We start from the raw sequence: 20,517 nt of genomic DNA, 5'->3' as shown, positions 1-20,517 counted from the left end.
TCCAGAAACTGAACCTGGCCCCATAACCCCAGCCCCCCAACCTGCACCCCATAACCCCACCCCCCCCCAGCTATAGTTCCATCCCCCAGCCTGCCATAGCTGACCCCCAGCCACAGCTCCCAATCTATCCCCGCCCCGCCCTCACAACCTAACCTAACCTTACCTTACCTTACCTACCTACCTACCTGCACTCCCAGCCCGGTCCGCTCCCTTCCGGCTCCAGGGCAGGCCCCGCCCCCATCCCACTCAATGATTGGCCAGCCGGCTGGGGTCAGTGGGGCTCGAGCTCCCGGGGGCTGGGAGCCAATGAGAACGGGAGTGGGGCGGAGCCGCGCGCTCAACCCCGCCCCCGGAGCGGGAAAGTAGGGGGGAGGGGCACGATGGCCGCTCACGGACCGCCCCGAGGCAGGGAGGCGGGAGGGGGCGTGGTCCTAGAGCAGCCCCTCGGGGCGGGGCCGGGCTCAGTCTGTGCAGCGCCCCGGGCTCAGCGCGGCCTCCCGGCTCCAGCCCGGCTCCGGGGTCTCGCGGCGGGGCGGGGCCGGCAGCCAGGACCCCTGCGCTCTGCGCGGCCCCAGCTCGGCTGCTGGCTGGGGCCAGCCCCGTGCCTGGGCTGCCCTCCCGGGCGCCGGCCTGGGGCAGCGCTGGATGCAGCGCGTTGAATTTACATTGCAAAGGAATCGGGGTTTTACAGGCTCCGTGACACGCTCACTCGTTCGTAAACCCGCACCGGCTGCGTGCGTCATTCACTGTACCGCGCCGTGCACCTCGCGCGAGGGGCGGGGCAGAGCTGCTCTCCTTCCTGCGCTGAGCAAGCCGCTCCCGTGTCTGCACCAGGTGCCCCTGACCAAGTTGTCCTCACGTCACTTGCTGCTTGTCCCGCCACTGCTTACGTCACTTGCTGTCCTGCCAGTGTTTCAATCACTTGGGCTTTTATTAGCACTGAGAGAAACTGTCTGGATAGAAACGTTCCTGGTTGTCTTTTAAGTAGCTCATTCTTTTATGGTAGCCATTAGAGAATCTGTTCTTTAACATCAAAACTAAACTTCTTCATACTTTGTCCTATTACATTGTAACTAATGTCCCACGGGCTCCATGTTGTACTTGGAACTCCATCTGGAATAATGCACTCCATTCTGCATTCTTGCTGATACTTCCTCTAGGTGTACACTGTGTAATTCCATGGAGATGTGTGAATGGAGGGTGTGTGTGTGAGATGGCCAACGCCAGCCTGTCCTGATGGAGGAATGCAAGGACCATCTAAAGGACTGACGAATGCAGACAAATCCCTGAAAAAGCAAGGAGGACTAGAAAGAAAAGAACAGAGAATAATCAGGAGAAGATGCAAGTCATGTCTGCAACTGACTGGTGATCAATGGTCCTACAGGAACCCTGAGGCAGCGTGACACAGCAGGACTCAGACTCGCATCAAGATTAAAACCTATAAAAGAATGGGTGAAATGGGAAAGCTTTGGGTACATTCTGCATAGCGTCAAAGAGCATCCGTGCATGCCCAACAGAGACCCTCATCTCCTGGGCCAGATAGCCACCACGAGCTGCGAATACCAGCAACGAACTCAAGCGATGCTCTCCAGCAACGATCAGGACCGGTCACTATACCTGACGCACTGCAGAAGGTTTGGTGTGTCTGTGTGTGTAGGTACTAGATATTGACTATTAACAGAATTGTGTTTTCTCATAATAAATGTGGCATATTGCCTTGTCCCCTAAAAAGATCTCGTGTATTTCTGTTCGCATAATGACAGGACTGACCATCCCCTCCCTTCAGGCTGGGAGGGGCAGACTGAGCCCTGAGAGAGATGAGAGCTGCCTGCACATCTGTCAGGCATGGGCTGTCCCATCAGGGAGTCTGGTTGGGGTTGGCTGTTGGGTACCCTCAGTGCCTCCTAGTGCAGCAACGACGGGAAATCACCACACCTTCTGTATGCCAGGTGCAGCTGACAGACTCTTCCACTGAGATAGGATGGCTCTGGGTCCCACCCACCAAGTGTCCCAGAGCTGGCCAGGCAGGCCGCTGTCTTGCAGGTCTCAGGGAGAGGAGGGGAGGTTCCTGTTTCCTGGGTAATTGAGCTGTGGTGTTCTCAGCTCAAGGGCCCAGCAGGCAGATAGATGGGCAACACCAGGCAGTATGGGCAGAGAACCTGAGGGAACTGCAGGGTCTGTCTGTTTCCAGCAGCATGGATTCACCACAGCCCAGACCTAGATGTACTGCAGGAGAGAGCAGAGGGCTTGGCGGGGACAGATCAGAACACAGGGACTGCTGGACTGGATCTAGCCCCAGATCCAGCTGACAGATAACCTGTCCCTATGAACCCATATAAGCTCCACAGTAGATAGTTTTCTTCCTTCCCAAACACTGGCAGCAGGAACTGTTAACTCTGGCTGTACCCGTTATCCACAGAAATGTCCCATCTCTCTGGGACTGGTGTGACATTCTCGGCCTCAACCTCGCTGCGTGGCAGGGAGTTCAACAGGCAAATCACACCCTGAATGAAAACTGATCTCCTTGTATCTGTCCCCTTGCGCTGAACATTCCCTTGTGTGTCCCTAGAACAGCGGGAGCCCCATGCCCTCCATGGGGCTGGGTTAATGCTTCTCCCCCTTTGGGCACCGGGAGGCCTGGTATGGATCACTGCAGCGCCCCGTTCGCAGGCAGGAGGAGGGGGAGCAGCCCCTGGGGGAGCAGGGCTTCTGTGTCTGGGCTGGGTGGTGGGATCTAAGGCAGAGCACATGGCCCGAGGCAGGGAGGGGTCCCATCCATGGAGCCTAGCTGTATGCCCCTGGCTCAGCTGCTGTAGGTGGAGCCCTGAAGCTCAGAACTCCATTGTCCATTGTCCAGCCAGTGATTCCATTTGGCCCCTTTGCACCTGGCTTGGTCAGAAGGTTTTTTGGGACTGGGGAAAGGACCAGTGGTGACTCTGTCCCTGGGAAAAGGAGCATCCCAGCTTTGGAGGCCATTTCCTCCAATAGATCTCTGCTCAGCCCTTCAGGGCCTGCCACTTTGTAACTTCCCCAAAGCCACTGCATCCCTGGGGGCAGACGTTCTGGGACTCGGTCAAAAAAGTGCAGTCAGAATCCTTTTTAAAAACTTTATTTTTATGAAATGGGAAAAAAACAAGATAGAGCCAGTGGATGAGGTAATATCATTTATTGGACCAACTTCTGTTGGGGTTCCCAGACCTGAGGAAGAGCTCCATGTAGCTTGAAGGCTTGTCTCTCTCATGAACAGAAGCTGATCCAAGAAAAGATATCACCTCACCAGCCTTGTCTCTCTAATATCCTGGGACCAACTCAGCTACAACATGACTGCATACTGTTGCTACACAACACATACAAAACCCAAGCTACACATTCATGCAGCTGTTCAGTATAAGAAATATTCAAGCATTCAAACAATTCAAAGATTCAGAAATATGAAATTATAGATCTTAACATGAAAGTACTGTGTAGTGTAAACACTGTTCATGAAACTAAACTAGAAGCCTTGGCTAATGGTGACTGAATTCCTCCACAGAGACAGCCAGGGTCCGTTCTGAAGTAAAATCATTTTTGTATGACAGGATAATTTGGTTCCTCTTTCTTTCATGGGTCATGTTCATCCTGTGGTGTGATAAAATTATTTTCAAACAAGAAACGGAAACTTCACAAGCTACAGTTGATGATCCAAACAAGACCATTATAGGCATTTTAAAAATACCCTGGGAAAGCCTCCTTCTTCGAGTAGTGTCCCTGTGGGTGCTCCATTTTAAGTGTCGAAAAGAGTGCCCATGGTGCTGCGGGGCAGCCTCGGCGCATGCACGACCCAGACGAGCACAGCTAGCAAAAATCTCCGATTGACAATGCGAGGACACGTCGACACCTCAAGTGGAGCACTCCCAGGGACACACATCAGTTACTGCACAAGATGAGTAGCCCTCTCTTTAATTCCTTGGAAGCACCTAGAACTTCTTCAAATTCTTTGCAATTTCTCATATCTATCAGTGGTTCAAATACAGCCATTTCAGCTTTCACCTTCTCAATAGCTAATTTGAGCAAGTCAATAAAAGCACGTAGGGATTCCAATTGCAAGACAGCTGGAGAGGTGGATGGATAAATTGGTGGCAAGCTTTTGTATAACTTGGAGTTCTTCACAGAAAAATCTCCTTTGCAATTTACCACTGGTTTATTCAATCAATTCCTGATAAATCTGGACCCACTGAGGCTCATTTATGCTTTGGAATCCTGGTAAGTACTCAATGAATCTTGATATTTTTGAGGGCAGTACCTTGGCTCTTTCGATGGCACATCTTAATGTTGATGCTTCATCACATGCATCTTTCAAAACAGTGCTCAAAACCACAGGGAAAAAAAGCTTCAAATGCCTCTCGTTTGTCGAAAGTGTATTTGTTCCTTTTGAAGGTAATTTTTCACAGGAGCAAAAACTTTTAAAATCATTCTTATAGCCTCAGCTAAGTACAAGAATTTGGAAGCCTCTGTAACTGCCAACAGCCTTCTTGCTTCAATAGACATATCCAGTCACAAAGTTTGAAAGAAAACTGAATGTCTTCCAAATTATTGAGGATTATTTTCAAGGTTTTCAAGTGACCAGTTACCTTGTTTCTGTGAATTTTTGCAGGTGCTGCCCTATGTACAGCATGCTTACTTCATGCCTGCAAAAAAAGTGTGTGCAGAGTTACATTTGAGAACATATCTGACACTGCTAAGTTCTTCCCCCACACAAGTAACCACCAGATGTGATTTAAGCAGTGGTGATTTAAGCAGCTAGGTATTTGCTTGTTTAATTTCTCTTGCAAAGCATTTGTACTCCTCCTTTCCACCTGGACATAACTTGGGCACCATCAAAGCAAGAGCAAAGTATTTTGAGCATCAAGACCCAGTTTGTGGAGGTCTTTCAAAATGTGTTGTGTAATATCTTCAGCAGTGAGGCCATGCGATTGGGCTGCTCCAGTAAGTAAGTGAGGGCTTTCCTTGGCTTTGCCATCAACAGAGCAGTATAAAACAGTGGACAAATTTTCTATATTCACAGCTTCCCTTGTAGTGTCACATTTCAGGCAGAAGAATTTCATATCACCATTTTTCTGAATATCTTCAACAATATCTTTCAAACCCATCTTCTTAACATCAATTCTTTCATTTTGAATTTCAGCAGTGATGTATTTGCATTTTCCAGAGTGGTTTTCAGAGCATTCTTGAATTTGGGTTCTTGTCCTGCAGTAAACTTGCGCAGATTGAGGAAAATTCCTGATGAACTGTTCAAAGTAAGACTTGAGGGCAGGTCTACACTTAAAATACTGCATCAGCATAACTGCAACGCTGTAGCACTTCAATGAAGACGCCCCTATACCGACGGGGGAGCTTCTCCCATTGGTATAGTTAATCCACTTCCCCAAAAGGCGGTAGCTATGTTGACGGGAGAAGCTCTTCCATGGACATAGCGCTGTCTGCGCCGGGGGTTAGGTCAGTATAACTGAGTTGTTCAGAGGGGAGAATTTTTCACATCCTCGAGCAACGTAGTTATACCTATATAAGTCTGTAGTGTAGACCTGGTCTCCGTCTCTGAAGTGAATGAGCTCTTGATAGCCTCTCAGCAAACTGGATAATTTTTGCTAAGTTTTTTAAATGGTACCTGTTTCTTTCAATTTGTGAGGTTGACACAAAAGCAGCAATTGTGACATCTGAAAAAAAATTGATAAAATAAGTATCAATCAAATTCATAATTCAGTGATGTTGCTGAGCAAGTGAATAAACTGAAATGATAAAATGAGTACAGTTTTTGTATGCTGGATCTACCATATCAAGTATTGGAGTTTTCTTCAAGCCATGGGATTTAAAGTTTATAGGTGCTAAAGGGTTTTTTGGCACAGTGATTCCTGGTTATTCAGGGTGAGAAAAGTTCCCTCCTTTCTTAGTTTTCCAAGAATGAGGTTTTCCTTTCGATTTCAAGCTGTTGCAGTGTTTTCCCATTAACTTTAATGGTCCACCATAGTCTTTTCTTAGCTTGTAGGATGCTAGGTACTAGGGAACTAGTTTCCTTTGGTTGGGGAAGCAGCCCCTCCCTGTCTAAGTGTTTCACCTCCCTGTAGCAAGGTGGACTGAATGTTGCAGCACAGATTATGTGCATAGTTTTATACATACACAAATACAGTCTATACACATCTCATAATGACCATCCAGTTCTGAAATTTGCAGGCTTTCATAGGAGACCTTTCTTGACATATTTACACACAATAATATTGTGTACAGCCAGGAGATTAAATTGCATATTTTCTGGGGTTTAGACCCTGTTCTACCCTTGGGGTGTCTGGACCCTGATAGTCACAGAAATTTAGACGTAGCAACAGATGACCTGTAGATTCTTGTCTCCTGTCTGCTGCCCAATCAGCCATTGCAATCAAGTGGACTAAGCAGGTTTCATATCTGATTAAGCCTGTCTTGAGAAAGGGCATTTTTCCAATTGCAGAATCCAGATTTGATAAAAACCACCGGCCCTGCCAACCTGTGCTTACAGCCCCCAAGGAAACCAGACGGCTTTAGCAGCAGTGGTGCTCACAGCCCTGTTGCCTGTCAATCTAGGACCAGGTCTGCAATCCAAAGTGAAGTTGACCCAGCTACGTTGCTCAGGGATGTGAAAAATCCACCCCCGAGTGACGCAGTTAGGCTGCTGTAGGCAGAGGCCTGGTTTACACTACATGGTTAGGTCGGCATAAGGTGCCCTTGCATCGACCTATCTTTGGATGTGTCTTCACTCCAGTTTGGCTCCGGCCAATGTAAGTCCCTCCCCTACACGGATCTAGTAACACCATCTCCCCGAACGGCACAGAGTCCAGGTCGATGTAGTGAGGTCAGCGTAGACACTGTGTTGCTTATGTCAACTGTTACTGGCTTTTAGGAGTTGTCCCACAATGCCCCACGCTGACACCACCATCGATGCAAGCGCTCCTGGTGAGGATGGTGCACTGCCGACGTAAGGCGCCAAGTGTTGACACACACGAGTGATTTAATAACTGCAGTGGCTGTGTGCTGACACAAATTAGCTCAACATCATTTTGTAGCATAGACATGGCCAGCGCAAGGTTGATGGAAAAAAATTCTTCTGTCAACCTAGCTACTGGCTCTTGGGGAGGTGGATTAACAGCGCCAAAGGGAGAATCCCCCTGCCATCGTTGTGGTGAGGGTCTACACTGAAGCACTACCTGTACCGTTTTGGCAGTTGGGGGTTTGTCTGTTTGAGTGATTGATTGGATCCAGGTGGGGCTAATTGCGGGGGCGGGGCTTTGAGGGGTAAGAGCAGGGCGGGGGCAACTGCCCCAGCCTTATAAAAGGCAGCCAGCTGCGAAGCAGCTGAGCAGCGAACAGAGGGGCAGCTAACAGAAGGAGAAGGAGGGAGTTTGCCTGGGAGCTGTCTCAGGTGAGTGCTAAGTGAGTGCAGCTGTGTGGGGAGTACCTGGGAGACCAGGTGTGTGACTGGTGCAAGTACAGCTGACTGTGGGTGGGTGCTTGTGACTAGTGCAGTTACAGGCACCATTTTGGCAGTTGGGGGTTTGTCTGTTTGAGTGATTGATTGGATCCAGGTGGGGCTAATTGCGGGGGCGGGGCTTTGAGGGGTAAGAGCAGGGGGGGGCAACTGCCCCAGCCTTATAAAAGGCAGCCAGCTGCGAAGCAGCTGAGCAGCGAACAGAGGGGCGGCTAACAGAAGGAGAAGGAGGGAGTTTGCCTGGGAGCTGTCTCAGGTGAGTGCTAAGTGAGTGCAGCTGTGTGGGGAGTACCTGGGAGACCAGGTGTGTGACTGGTGCAAGTACAGCTGACTGTGGGTGGGTGCTTGTGACTGGTGCAGTTACAGGCACCATTTTGGCAGTTGGGGGTTTGTCTGTTTGAGTGATTGATTGGATCCAGGTGGGGCTAATTGCGGGGGCGGGGCTTTGAGGGGTAAGAGCAGGGGGGGGGCAACTGCCCCAGCCTTATAAAAGGCAGCCAGCTGCGAAGCAGCTGAGCAGCGAACAGAGGGGCGACTAACAGATGGAGAAGGAGGGAGTTTGCCTGGGAGCTGTCTCAGGTGAGTGCTAAGTGAGTGCAGCTGTGTGGGGAGTACCTGGGAGACCAGGTGTGTGACTGGTGCAAGTACAGCTGACTGTGGGTGGGTGCTTGTGACTGGTGCAGTTACAGGCACCATTTTGGCAGTTGGGGGTTTGTCTGTTTGAGTGATTGATTGGATCCAGGTGGGGCTAATTGCGGGGGCGGGGCTTTGAGGGGTAAGAGCAGGGGGGGGGGCAACTGCCCCAGCCTTATAAAAGGCAGCCAGCTGCGAAGCAGCTGAGCAGCGCACAGAGGGGCGGCTAACAGAAGGAGAAGGAGGGAGTTTGCCTGGGAGTTCGCCTGTGGAGAGAGCCCACGGCAGGTGTTTGCCTTTCAGGCATTGCGGAGGAGGCTCTCAGAGCAGAGATATGGAGATGGAGCGATCTGTTGTTGTCACCTGCACTGGGTGTGCTATGTTTGTCTTCCTCCCCCAGGATAGAGATGACTTCATCTGTACCAAGTGCAGGCTGGTTGCCTTATTGGAAGAGAAGGTTAAAGGACTAGAGGCCCAAATGTCAACCCTGCGGTGCATTACAGAAAACAATGTCTTTCTCCATCAGGCACAGGCAGAGGGTAAGCAAGATTCAGAGAAGGCCGGGCAGGCGAAAATGAAGAACGGGGAAGGAAATTGGCAGCATGTGACCTCCCGAAGAAAGAGAACCCATGTGCCCACCATGCAGATAGAAGTAAGCAATCGTTTTCATCCTCTCTGCACAAGTACTACGGCGGAGAATGATTTGGAGGACCCTTCAGAGGGAATGGATCAAAAGGAGACCCATTTGATCAGAAGGCAAGGGATGATTTCTCCTAGGGATGGGGGTTCCACGACCACCATTCCCAAGAGGAAGAGAAGGGTGATGGTGGTCGGGGACTCCCTCCTAAGGGGGACGGAGTCATCCATCTGCCGTCCGGACCGGGAAACTAGAGAAGTGTGCTGCTTGCCTGGAGCTAGGATTCGGGATGTGACGGAGAGACTGCCAAAACTTATCAAGTCCTCAGACCGCTACCCCTTCCTGCTTCTCCACGTGGGCACCAATGACACTGCCAAGAATGATCTTGAGCGGATCACTGCGGACTATGTGGCTCTGGGAAAAGAGATAAAGGAGTTTGAAGCGCAAGTGGTGTTCTCATCCATCCTCCCTGTTCAGGGAAAAGGCCCAGGTAGGGACCGTCGCATTGTGGAAGTAAATGCGTGGTTACGCAGGTGGTGTCGAAGAGAGGGCTTTGGATTCTTTGATCATGGGATGTTGTTTCAGGAAGAAGGACTACTAGGAAGAGACGGGATTCATCTAACGAAGACAGGGAAGAGTATCTTCGCAGACAGGCTGGCTAACCTAGTGAGGAGGGCTTTAAACTAGTTTTGACGGGGGACGGGGACCTAAGCCCGAAGGTTAGTGGGGAAGAGGGACACCGCAAGGAAGCAGAAGGAGGAGGGGGCAGCAGGGGAGGCCTCCGGATTCATACTGTGAAAGTAGGCCAGTCGGCTACTTATCTCAAGTGCCTGTACACAAATGCAAGAAGCCTGGGAAACAAGCAAGAGGAACTGGAAGTCCTGGCACAGTCAAGAAACTACGACATGATTGGAATATCTGAGACTTGGTGGAATAACTCTCACGATTGGAACGCTGTCATGGATGGGTATAAACTGTTCAGGAAGGACAGGCAGGGGCGAAAGGGGGGAGGAGTTGCACTGTATGTAAGAGAGCACTATGACTGCTCTGAGCTCCAGTATGAAACTGGAGATAAGTCAGTTGAGTGTCTCTGGGTTAAGCTTAGAAGCAAGAACAATAAGCGTGATGTCGTGGTGGGTGTCTGTTACAGACCACCAGACCAGGAGGATGAGGTAGATGAGGCTTTCTTTACTCAACTGGGGAAAGTTTCCAGTTCACAGGGCCTGATTCTCATGGGAGACTTCAATCACCCTGACATCTGCTGGAAGAGCAATACAGCAGAGCACAAACAATCCAGGAAGTTTTTGGAGAGTGTCGCTGACAATTTCCTGGTGCAAGTGCTGGAGCAACCAACTAGGGGCCGTGCTTCTCTTGACCTGCTGCTCACAAACAGGGAAGATTTGGTAGGGGAAGTAGAAGTGGGTGGCAACCTAGGCAGCAGTGACCATGAGATGGTCGAGTTCAGGATCCTGATGAAAGGAAGAAAGGGGAACAGCAGGATACGGACCATGGACTTCAGAAAAGCGGACTTTGATTCCCTCAGGGAACTGATGGGCAGGATTCCCTGGGAGGCTAATATGAGGGGGAAAGGAACCCAAGAGAGCTGGCTGTATTTTAAGGAGACCTTATTGAGGGCACAAGAGCAAACCATCCCGATGTGCAGAAAGAATAGCAAATATGGTAGGCGTCCAGCTTGGCTTAACAAAGAAGTCTTTGGCGAACTTAAACGCAAAAAAGAAGCTTACAAGTAGTGGAAGCTTGGTCAGATGACTAGGGAGGATTATATAAACACTGCTCGAACGTGCAGGAATGAAATGAGGAAGGCCAAAGCACAATTGGAGTTGCAGCTAGCAAGGGACGTGAAGGGGAACAAAAAGGGTTTCTACAGGCATGTTGCCAACAAGAGGAAGATTCGGGAAAGTGTAGGCCCCTTAAAGAAAGAGGGAGGCGACCTAGTGACGGAGGATGTGGAGAAAGCTGAGGTACTCAATGCCTTTTTTGCCTCTGTCTTCACAGACAAGATCAGCTCCCAGACTGCTGTACTGGGTGGCACAGAATGGGAAGGAGGCAAACATCCCGCAGTGCTGAAGGAACAGGTTCAAGACTATTTAGAAGGATTGGACATTCACAAGTCCATGGGGCCGAATGCAATGCACCCGAGGGTGCTGAGGGAGTTGGCTGAGGTGATTTCAGAGCCATTGGCTATTATCTTTGAAAGCTCGTGGCAACAGGGGGAGGTCCCTGAGGACTGGAAAAAAGCAAATATAGTGCCCATCTTCAAAAAAGGGAGGAAAGAGGATCCGGGGAACTACAGACCGGTCAGCCTCACCTCAATCCCTGGAAAGATCATGGAGCAGGTCCTTAAGGAATCCATTTTAAGGCACTTGGAAGAGAGGAAGGTGATCAGGAACAGTCAACACGGATTCACCAAGGGAAAGTCATGCCTGACCAACCTGATTGCTTTCTATGATGAGGTGACTGGCTCTGTGGATGTGGGGAAGGCGGTGGATGTGATATACCTTGACTTTAGCAAAGCTTTTGATACGGTTTCTCACAGTATTCTTATCAGCAAGTTAAAGAAGTATGGGTTGGATGAATGGACTATAAAATGGATAGAGAACTGGCTAGAGCATAGGGCTCAACGAGTAGTGATCAATGGCTCCATGTCTAGCTGGCAACCGGTCACAAGCGGAGTTCCCCAGGGGTCGGTCCTGGGGCCGGTTTTGTTCAACATCTTTATTAATGATCTGGAGGATGGGGTAGATTGCACCCTCAGCAAGTTTGCGGACGACACTAAGCTGGGGGGAGTGGTAGATACCCTGCAAGGTAGGGATAGGATACAGAGTGACCTAAACAAACTGGAGGATTGGGCCAAAAGAAATCTAATGAGGTTCAACAAAGAAAAGTGCAGAGTCCTCCACTTAGGAAGAAAGAATCCCATGCACAGCTATAGACTGGGGACCGACGAGCTGGGCAGCAGCTCTGCAGAAAAGGACCTGGGGGTAACAGTGGATAAAAAGCTGGATATGAGTCAGCAGTGTGCCCTGGTTGGCAAGAAGGCCAATGGCATATTGGGCTGCATTAGGAGGGGCATTGCTAGCAGGTCACGGGAAGTGATTATTCCCCTCTATTCGGCATTGGTGAGGCCGCATTTAGAATATTGTGTCCAGTTTTGGGCCCCCCAATACAAAAAGGATGTGGACAAGTTGGAGAGAGTCCAGCGGAGGGCAACAAAAATGATTAGGGGGCTGGAGCACAGGACTTATGAGGAGAGGCTGAGGGAACTGGGCTTGTTTAGTCTGCAAAAGAGAAGAGTGAGGGGGGATTTGATAGCGGCCTTTAACTACCTGAAAGGGGGTTCTAGGGAGGATGGGGCTAGGCTGTTCTCGGTGGTGGCAGATGACAGAACAAGGAGCAACGGTCTCAAGTTGCAGGGAGGGAGGTCTAGGTTGGACATTAGGAAAAAGTTTTTTACTAGGAGGGTGGTGAAGCACTGGAATGGGTTACCTAGGGAGGTGGTGGAATCTCCATCCTTAGAGGTTTTTAAGCTGCGGCTTGACAAAGCCCTGGTTGGGATGATATAGCAGAGGTTAGTCCTGCTTTGAGCAGGGGGTTGGACTAGATGACCTCCTGAGGTCCCTTCCAACTCTAATATTCTATGATTCTATGATTCTATGAAGTGTAGACAAGCCCTAGGAGTTCCTCTTGCCCCTGTAGTAGCGTCACAGTCCCTGGACAGTCCAGCTAAGGCTGTGTCTGTCTTCTGGACGCCAGAGGATCAGGCCAGGTCTGGGCAGCCCATCCACACTCTCTCATGTGCTCCGAAAGCTGCTTTCTCCTCTCCTTCAGTTTGAAAGAACGCTTTCCTGTCCCCTCCAAACAGGTAGGCAGGGCTTGGCACAAACGCCAGCATCGAACCCTGTGTGCCCACTTCATAGGGATCTCTGCAGACACTTTGTTACCAAGGTTACTCATCTTTTATTAGAGTAGCAAGGCAATGCAGGTGTCACACTTTCCATAGCTGAAACACCATCAATACCGCGGCCCGCCGGCTCCTGGAACTGGGACTGCTACTCCATGGGCTTAGGCCTACAATCACTCATCTGAGGAAACAGACTGAGAAACAGGGGTTGGGGGAACAGGAACACATCTTATTCCTATGGGGGGGGGGAATTTCCAGGGGGACAGTGCCCCCTCCAACCTGTGGGCCTGAGACAGGCTCAGCTACCATTTGCCCCACTGGAATTTGCCCTGTGTCTTCTCCCCCCTGGAGATCTGCACTGGGGCAGCTGCTTGGAGGGCTGTCATCAACAGCTGGCATGGGGGCAAACACTGTGTGGGACTCGGCACAGAGATTTGCACTGGGACTTGGTCCCACATTGATAACGCAGCTGGGAATTGGGGCGGAGACTGGACATGGGGTTTATGGCTCATCATCAGCCAGGGCCCAGCACCACTCGCGGGCAACGCTGGAGCCCCTGCACCAAGTCACACGCTGAGGCTGGAATTCACCGGCAGGTTCATCACCACGTGGGGAAGCACAGCAGCCCATTCACGCCCTGGCCACAACCTCAGGGGCCATGCGTCATGGAGCAGCTCAGCCACAAAGGCCTGAAATCCCAGGCCCAGCCAAGCTGTGCGTCTGACGGGCCCAGAGCTGCTGCCTGGCAGGGATCAGTGAGGGGGCGGGTGTGGGGCTGAACAGGGTAACCTGCCCCTCCCAGCACTGACACAGGGATGGGGGCGAGCCGCTCCTGCCTTTCGCCACCATCCTGGTATTTGCTCTTCAGGGCGGCAATGGTGGTATCTCCATACGTGCTTGTCCAGAGTCAACACAGTTGCGTGGCACTGCACTACAAGCACCACCACACTCCCCCTTCTCTGCCGATCCCTTGGGACCGTGTTTTTGCTGCCTACCGCTGAGGGGCAGCTCCAAAGAGCCCTCGGCCTCGTGGAGAGCTGCAGCGTGGCGTGGAGTCCCAGTGCCGCGTGGAGCCCCGGTGCTGCGTGGAGCTGCAGCGCCGCTGCAAGCTCCAGCCCCTCTTGGGGCTGCGGCGCCGGAGAGCCCCGCCACCGCTGGTGGAACCAGCACTGTCCCGGGGGGCTCGGCACCGGGGTGGGTTTGCAGCGCCACCGACCTGCTGGGGGAGCATCCTTGCTCTACCCCCAGTGGCCGTCTAGCGGGAGATCATCCTCCCCTTACCGGGGATCTCTACCGCCCTTCGGGGGGGACCCACGCGAGCTTTCCCCGGGACCCCGGCCCCTTCTCCCTTGGTAGAGGGGAGTGGGGGGCGGAGGTGGTGTAGGCAGGCCAACAAGGCTCTTGCCGCCTGAAAACCTCGGCGTCGGCAGGGGCACTCTCTCACTCCGAGGAGTCGGGGGTGGTTCCCTACTCAGAGATGCAGACCCGGAGAGGACTCGACGGGCCGTGGCATCTCTGCACTCGACCCTGCCCGTACCCACGGCGCAGGGGAATGTCCGCGCTCCATGCACTCTCCTTGTCGTCGGCACCGGGGATGCTGCTCCGTGCCAAGTGGAATCCGGTGCCGACGGTGCGCTCCGCACCGAGGGGGAGCAGGGCGACCTGGACACAGGAGCAAGGCTTTAAACCTGATCTCTCTGTCCCTCCGGGCTTACAGTTTAAAAGCCTTGCATATCTCACTCTTGTCTTTCCTGTTTGCTCTCCCCTCCCCCCCAGGCACAGGACTTAACAACTACTTAAAACTTGACTAACAGAGATCAAAGAAGGGGAATGGCACTTGCAGAGCAAGTGCTAGTTCCATGCGACCGCCACGGGCGGAAAGAAGAGACTGAGGGGGCGTGGAGCCGGCAGTGCCTCATGTGCCGTGGCATGTGCACGGCACTCCAGGGGGGCACCAGAGCCGGCCCCACAGGGTCTACTAAGGGGAAAAAAGTTCTGGGAACCGCGCACGCTGGCGTGCACTCACCTATATTGGAATGGACATGAGCAATCACTCGAAGTAGACTACAGTCTTTTCCCCCTTTACCACTGGACGGCTGTATTTCTCATTCAGCAGGAGAGATCTGAGTTCTGCAGTGCTCTGTGGCTGTGGCAGATCACAAAACCCCCCTTTGCTGTTTCTTCCCTCCTTCCTCATCCCCTTCCTCCATATAGGAGCAAAGCTCAATACCAGCCAATCACTATGGCCTGCTGGCGGGGTCACCTGGTGTTCTCCTCACACAGGTGGGAACTTGTGAGGTATGAGCAGGCACTAGCGGTCCACCAGAGTGGATAGCAGCGCTCCCCAGGGCCGTCCCTAGGGGGGTGCAGGCCTGGGGCAAATCACACTGTGTGGGCCCCTCTTAACATTTTTATACTGGTAAAATCTGGGGCTGTCATAGTTGTCAATTTCACTGTTCAACTAGAGCAGTGAAATTGACAAGTAAGCCTGCTGGTACAGCCGGGTTCCAGGACTGGGAAAGCCGCTGGGCTCTTCACCTGGCTTTCTGAGCACTGGGCTTTGAGCCGAGAAGGGGAGCTGCCCCATGGGCAAGTTGCAGTTGGCTGCCACCTGGCTGCCAGCCCAGGAGGTGGGTGACTTCCACCTGCTCCAAGCTGGGGCAGAGAAGGCTTCCACACAGGCTGGGACCTGGGGATGTGGGCAGGCAGCTGCTGCCCGTCTTCAAACTAGGGCCCGGGAGGCTGTCTCTCGGCTCAGAGCTGGGGTGCGGGTGGCAGCCAGCCAGCTGTGAGCCCAGCTCGCAAGGCGCAGGAGGCTGCTACTGGGCTCCCACCTGGGAGCTGGGACCTGGCAGGACCGGGTGGCTGCCGCCTAGCTTCCCAAAAAGCCAGTGGCTGCTGCCCAAGCCTCCGGCTACTGCCTGGCATCCCACAAAGCTGGCGTCTGCCACTCAGCTTCCCAGGACTGGGACAGCTGCCATCTACCTTCCAGCTAGGAGCTGGGACTGGGCGGGAAGCAGGTGGCTGCAACTTGGCTTCCCCAGAAGTCGGCGACTGCCACTCCCCTCCCCTCACTGGATTTTTCGCTGTGTACCTGCTGCCTGTGTCTCGCGTACCCCTGGGGCTACGTGTACCACAGGTTGAGAAACTATGATCTAATGCAAAGTATGTCGTGTTCGATGTCTTTGGAAAGCCCATGATGTACTGATCATTGTTGTAGTAGTATGTGCTGGTTGCAATGTCATCTGCATAGTTATGAGGCTGCACTACGTAATATTCCCAAAGATGTGTCCTCATGGCTTAACACGTGTCCAGACAAAACTCGCCAGGAGCAGAGGGGCAGTTCACACCTCAGCAAGGCGTGCCTTGGACAAACCCAGCTCAGCCTTCCAGGAACAAAGGACTGGCCTGGGCATCAATGGAGGATAAATTGGACTCTTGAGTAAGTCACTTCCCTTCCCTTAGTCAGTTTGGAACCATGATGAGGCAGTGCTCACTGAGTCAGGACATGGAGGAGTCTATACAAAGACATTGTTTGTCACCTGACCCTGAGGGGGGCAAAGCCCCAGACGGGGGATGGACTATTATAAAAAGGGGAGACATTTGCTGTGCTTTCTCTCTTCTACCTCCATCTATGACCGCCACCAAGCAACTGAACTGCTGACTAAAGGGGAGAGCCTGGCTGAAGGAAAACCAGCCAGCGTGAGGTGAGAATCACCTACGTTTGTGAGGCTGCTGAAAGTGCTAAGCTTAGCTTAAAATGTGTTTTGCTTTTATTTCTTTTGACCAAATCGGACTTCTTATGCTTTGATTTATAATCACTTAAAAGCCTTCCCGTAGTTAATAAATTTGTTTGTTTGCTTTACCAAAAGCGGCACGTTTGGTTTGAAGTGTATTGAAGACTCCACTTGGAATAACAAGGTTGGTGCATATCAATTTCTTTGTTAATTGATGAACTTATATGAGCTGACATTGGTCAGTGGGCGTAACTGAACATTGTAAGATGGAGGTGCCTAGGGTTGTATCTGGAACTGTGGGTTTTCACTAGTGTCAGCCTGCTGTATGTTCCAAGGAGTGGCTGGCTAGAAGTGCATACTCACTTAGTTGGGAGCAGCTTACATGCTGGATGTTGTGCGTGAACAGCCCAGGAGTGAGGGAGTCTCATAGCAGAGCACAGTAAGACAGGCTCCAGAAGTGAGGGGTTGGGGTGACACAGCAATTCACCAGTCCAGATTGCACCAGGGAAATGTCACACAAGGGCTGTCCCATCCTGACTGGGATCAGCGCTTAGGCTGCACTCTGAGAACTGGCCAGACTGGTTCTAAATTACCCGGCCCAACAAGACTCCATCATCAATGTAGGACAGTAAAGCGTTAAAAGCTGGACAAGTGGTCAGGCCTAAATTACAGGGAACGGGGTCAAGGCAAGGGCAAACCTTGCTTCTGTTAATTGGTGTGAATTTTAGTTAGCGTCTGTCATCTCTCTTCTTCTCCTCCCTTCCTGGACATCTGTGCAGGGGATGAGTCTATCACCATTCCTGTGCAAAGCCTTTTGGTGGGAAGACGCATTATCTTCCTTCTCCCCTGGCATGCCTTTACTTCAAAGAATGCTAGTGTAAAATGTATAGGTTTGAAGGTGACGTGCCTGCCCTCTGTATGGTAATCCTGTAAACAACAAACAGGGGCGGGTATAATTATATTAATCATGTAGTTGTTAATATTCATTTTATAGGTGTCAATGTAACCAAATCAGGGTCTATGGGGAGTTGCTGGAAATGTATACATTTACATACTTGTATGGATAAAAGAAATGTAAAGTAACCCCCTCGTTGCTCACTCGCGGCGTCGAGGTGGAACGAGCAGGCAGTAAAGGGTTCTGTCTCCCCAATCCACCCCCGGGACAACCTGTTTGGTTATTTCTAACAATCAACAAGAATCCAGCAGGCCACGAGCTCTGCGCATCTGTAGGTATCAGAACTAAGGAAGACGAGGTCACATCTCGACAGTGACTGTCTCCCTGCCTTGGGGTGCTCTCACCACTAGGACGCTTCTTCCTGGCTGCTCTGGGATTAGCTCTTTCCAAGTCCGAAGCCCCCTTCTGCTGGTCACCACATGCCCTGCTGCCTCCCTCTCGCTTACCCTCAGTGACCAGGATGCTCTGTCTTCATGGCTTGACCCTCTGGTCAGGTCAGTGCGTGTTTCCCCTTCTGGGGTATCAAAGTCTCTTCCTCCAAGATGGCTGCCATGCCATCACTGCCCAGGGCAGGCCTCTTTCCCAGTGACTGGCTGGGGAACCCAGGCCTGCCCTCTACTCCAAGTGCCAGCTCAGGGACCCTCCGATCAGCAGCCAAGGTCTGTGCCCCCTTAAACCTCACTGCCTTTTCCTTGAGCCTTTTCCTGCCTTTCTACTGCCCAGAAAGCGGCTCCAGGTTCCCTCAGGGCAGCCCCATTCTGCTGCCAGCTTCCTGACTTTATCTTAGCCCTGCCTGCGCCATCCCCACCAGGTTCGAACATTGGTCAGGGGTTACTTAGGCCAGCTAATTCCCCTCAGCTGGGGCCTAGCCAGATTATTGGCTTCATTAACCTTTCCTAGGCTGACGTGGGGTGAACATCAGAGGCCCCCTATGAGTGTCCCACTTCAGGTGTGTATGAGCCTCTCCAGCTCTTGATTGGAGATTTTCCATCTGGATGGGAAGGTGCCCTAAGCTTCTTTGTGCCATACTCGGAGGGCTTATGGGGCTGTGTGGGTGAATCATCCTTGGCTCCTTCTCTAGCCAAACATCTAACAAGAACAGTCCTGTTCCGACAGGTAAATGATCCCCCAGAGTCAATAATGAATCGATTGGAAATAAATGAGTTTAATTATAAACACAGGAGAAATATAGGTTTAACTAGTTATAAAAGGACATAAAAACAATTAAGCACAAAACATAAACTGATATAGGAAAGTATTAAACAGGACTAGTTATAAAAGGACATAAAAACAATTAAGCACAAAACAAACTGATATAAGAAACTATTAAACAGGCAACTAACTATAAAGACCTAAACTAATATTAGGCAGACAGTGGTTCACTGACTGGGAATCAAACCCTGGTCTCCCACATGGTAGACAGGACACTTACCACTATGCTACACAGACAACTAGTTGCTAGTAGGAAACAGAAAGGGGTTACACAAACTGTTAACTGAAAAGCACCGAGGCAGAAGCAGTTAACTACAGGAGGGAATGCTTTCACATAGAGATTTCACAGACAATGAGTTAATCACAGGGCACAGAAAAGGGGGGGGGGGGGTCACACGGGCAGTTAACTGCAAGGGGCAAACGGGGTTTAAAACAGAGACTAAAAGAGAGAGAGGGTTAGCAATGGGGGGAGGGGGGGGCTTCTGCTTTCAGAGCAGGTTTAAAACAGAAACTAAAAGAGAGAGAGGGTTAGGATCTCACCAGTCCCAGCAGGAAGAGTTGCAACATGACACCCTGAAGCAAAAACAGCAACACAGAGCAGGCTTATACGTTCAGGCTCGGAGTCCAGAGTGGGAGAGGGAAAAAACAGGGCAGCTGGTGGGTCTAGCAGATGGTGAGTTCTCTCTCTGGAGCCTGGGGCGTGCCCCGGCTTTATACTAATCGCTTCAGGTGGCCAAGGTTACTCCTGATTGGAGGGGAGACATTTGAATCAGGGCAAACCTTTGGCTGGGAGGTGAGCCGACCGTTAGGGTGGCTGTGCTTTCAGTCAGGTAGACAGCTGCTCCCAGTCACCTGGTCAGTTTCAGGAGGAGTGAGGAAATTGCCTAATAAGGTCAGTTTCAGCAGGAGTGAGCTAATGGTCTAATAAGGTCAGGTCGAGGTTTTACTGATGCACCAGGTGGGTAGGTGGGGGCGAGAGGTGGACATATCAGGTACTGCGTTGCAACAAGTCCAAAGCAGAGGGAGGGCAGGCAGAAGAGCATCGGTAGGGGAACATGTTTTGAAGAACCAGTCACTGCACAAGGTGAGTAACTTTTTCTTCTGCGAGTAGTGTCCCTATGGGTGCTCCACTTCCAAGCCGGAGCCGCACAGGGGGAGGGAGCTTCGGAATCAAGTCCAAGACTGAAGACAGTACAGCAGAACCAAGCGCCACATCAGCTCTGAAGGTAAGGACCAAGGCACAGTGTTTAGAAGACACATCCACTGAAACCCACCTAGCTGCTCTGCATATCTCAGACACTGGAATGTTTGAGTAACACTGCGGAAGCTGCTTGTGATCTGGTAGAGGGTGCTGTAATTGTTTGGGGAGGGAAAGCACCAGCTGCATCATAGCGAGCAGGAAGACATCCAGAATTCCATCTCAAACGTCTCTGTTAAGAGATCATGGACTCCCTTTGATCCTTCTATGATGAGGCAGTGTCTAGGTGATTTCCGAAATTGCTTGGTCCTATCCAGATAAAAGGCCAATGCCCATCATGTAGCTAATATAATATGGAAGAACAAAAGCAAGGCCTGGTCAGCCTTACACTGAAATGAATGACGGAAATGGAAGTTAGCATGACTAAGGATGGAAGACCCCACTGAAGATTGTTAATTGCACTTTAAGCTGTTTTTGTAACTATCTGCTCTTGTAATCGCTCCTAGCTATTCTTGTAACAGCCAAGAGGAGAGCCGTTAGACTTGTGTAATAGATAAGGAAGTGTGTGTCAGACTTGTTTTGCAATGGAAAACTCCACTATGCGATCAGTATGGGAAGAGCTATCCCATATAAGCCATAGGCATTCAAACCTGGGGAGGGTCTCCTGATAGCAGCACAGAAACCCTGTGCTGTCCAGGGCTCCCCTATGGCCATAGCTCTGTGTGTGTCTG

This window comes from Emydura macquarii, unplaced genomic scaffold (genome assembly GCF_026122565.2).
Source record: "Emydura macquarii macquarii isolate MOO-44397 ecotype Brisbane River unplaced genomic scaffold, CSIRO-AGI_Emac_v2 contig_1002, whole genome shotgun sequence".
In the NCBI taxonomy this organism is placed as follows: Eukaryota; Metazoa; Chordata; order Testudines; family Chelidae; genus Emydura; species Emydura macquarii.
The sequence above is the reverse complement of the archived record's forward strand: the minus strand, read 5'-3'. Positions refer to the sequence as shown.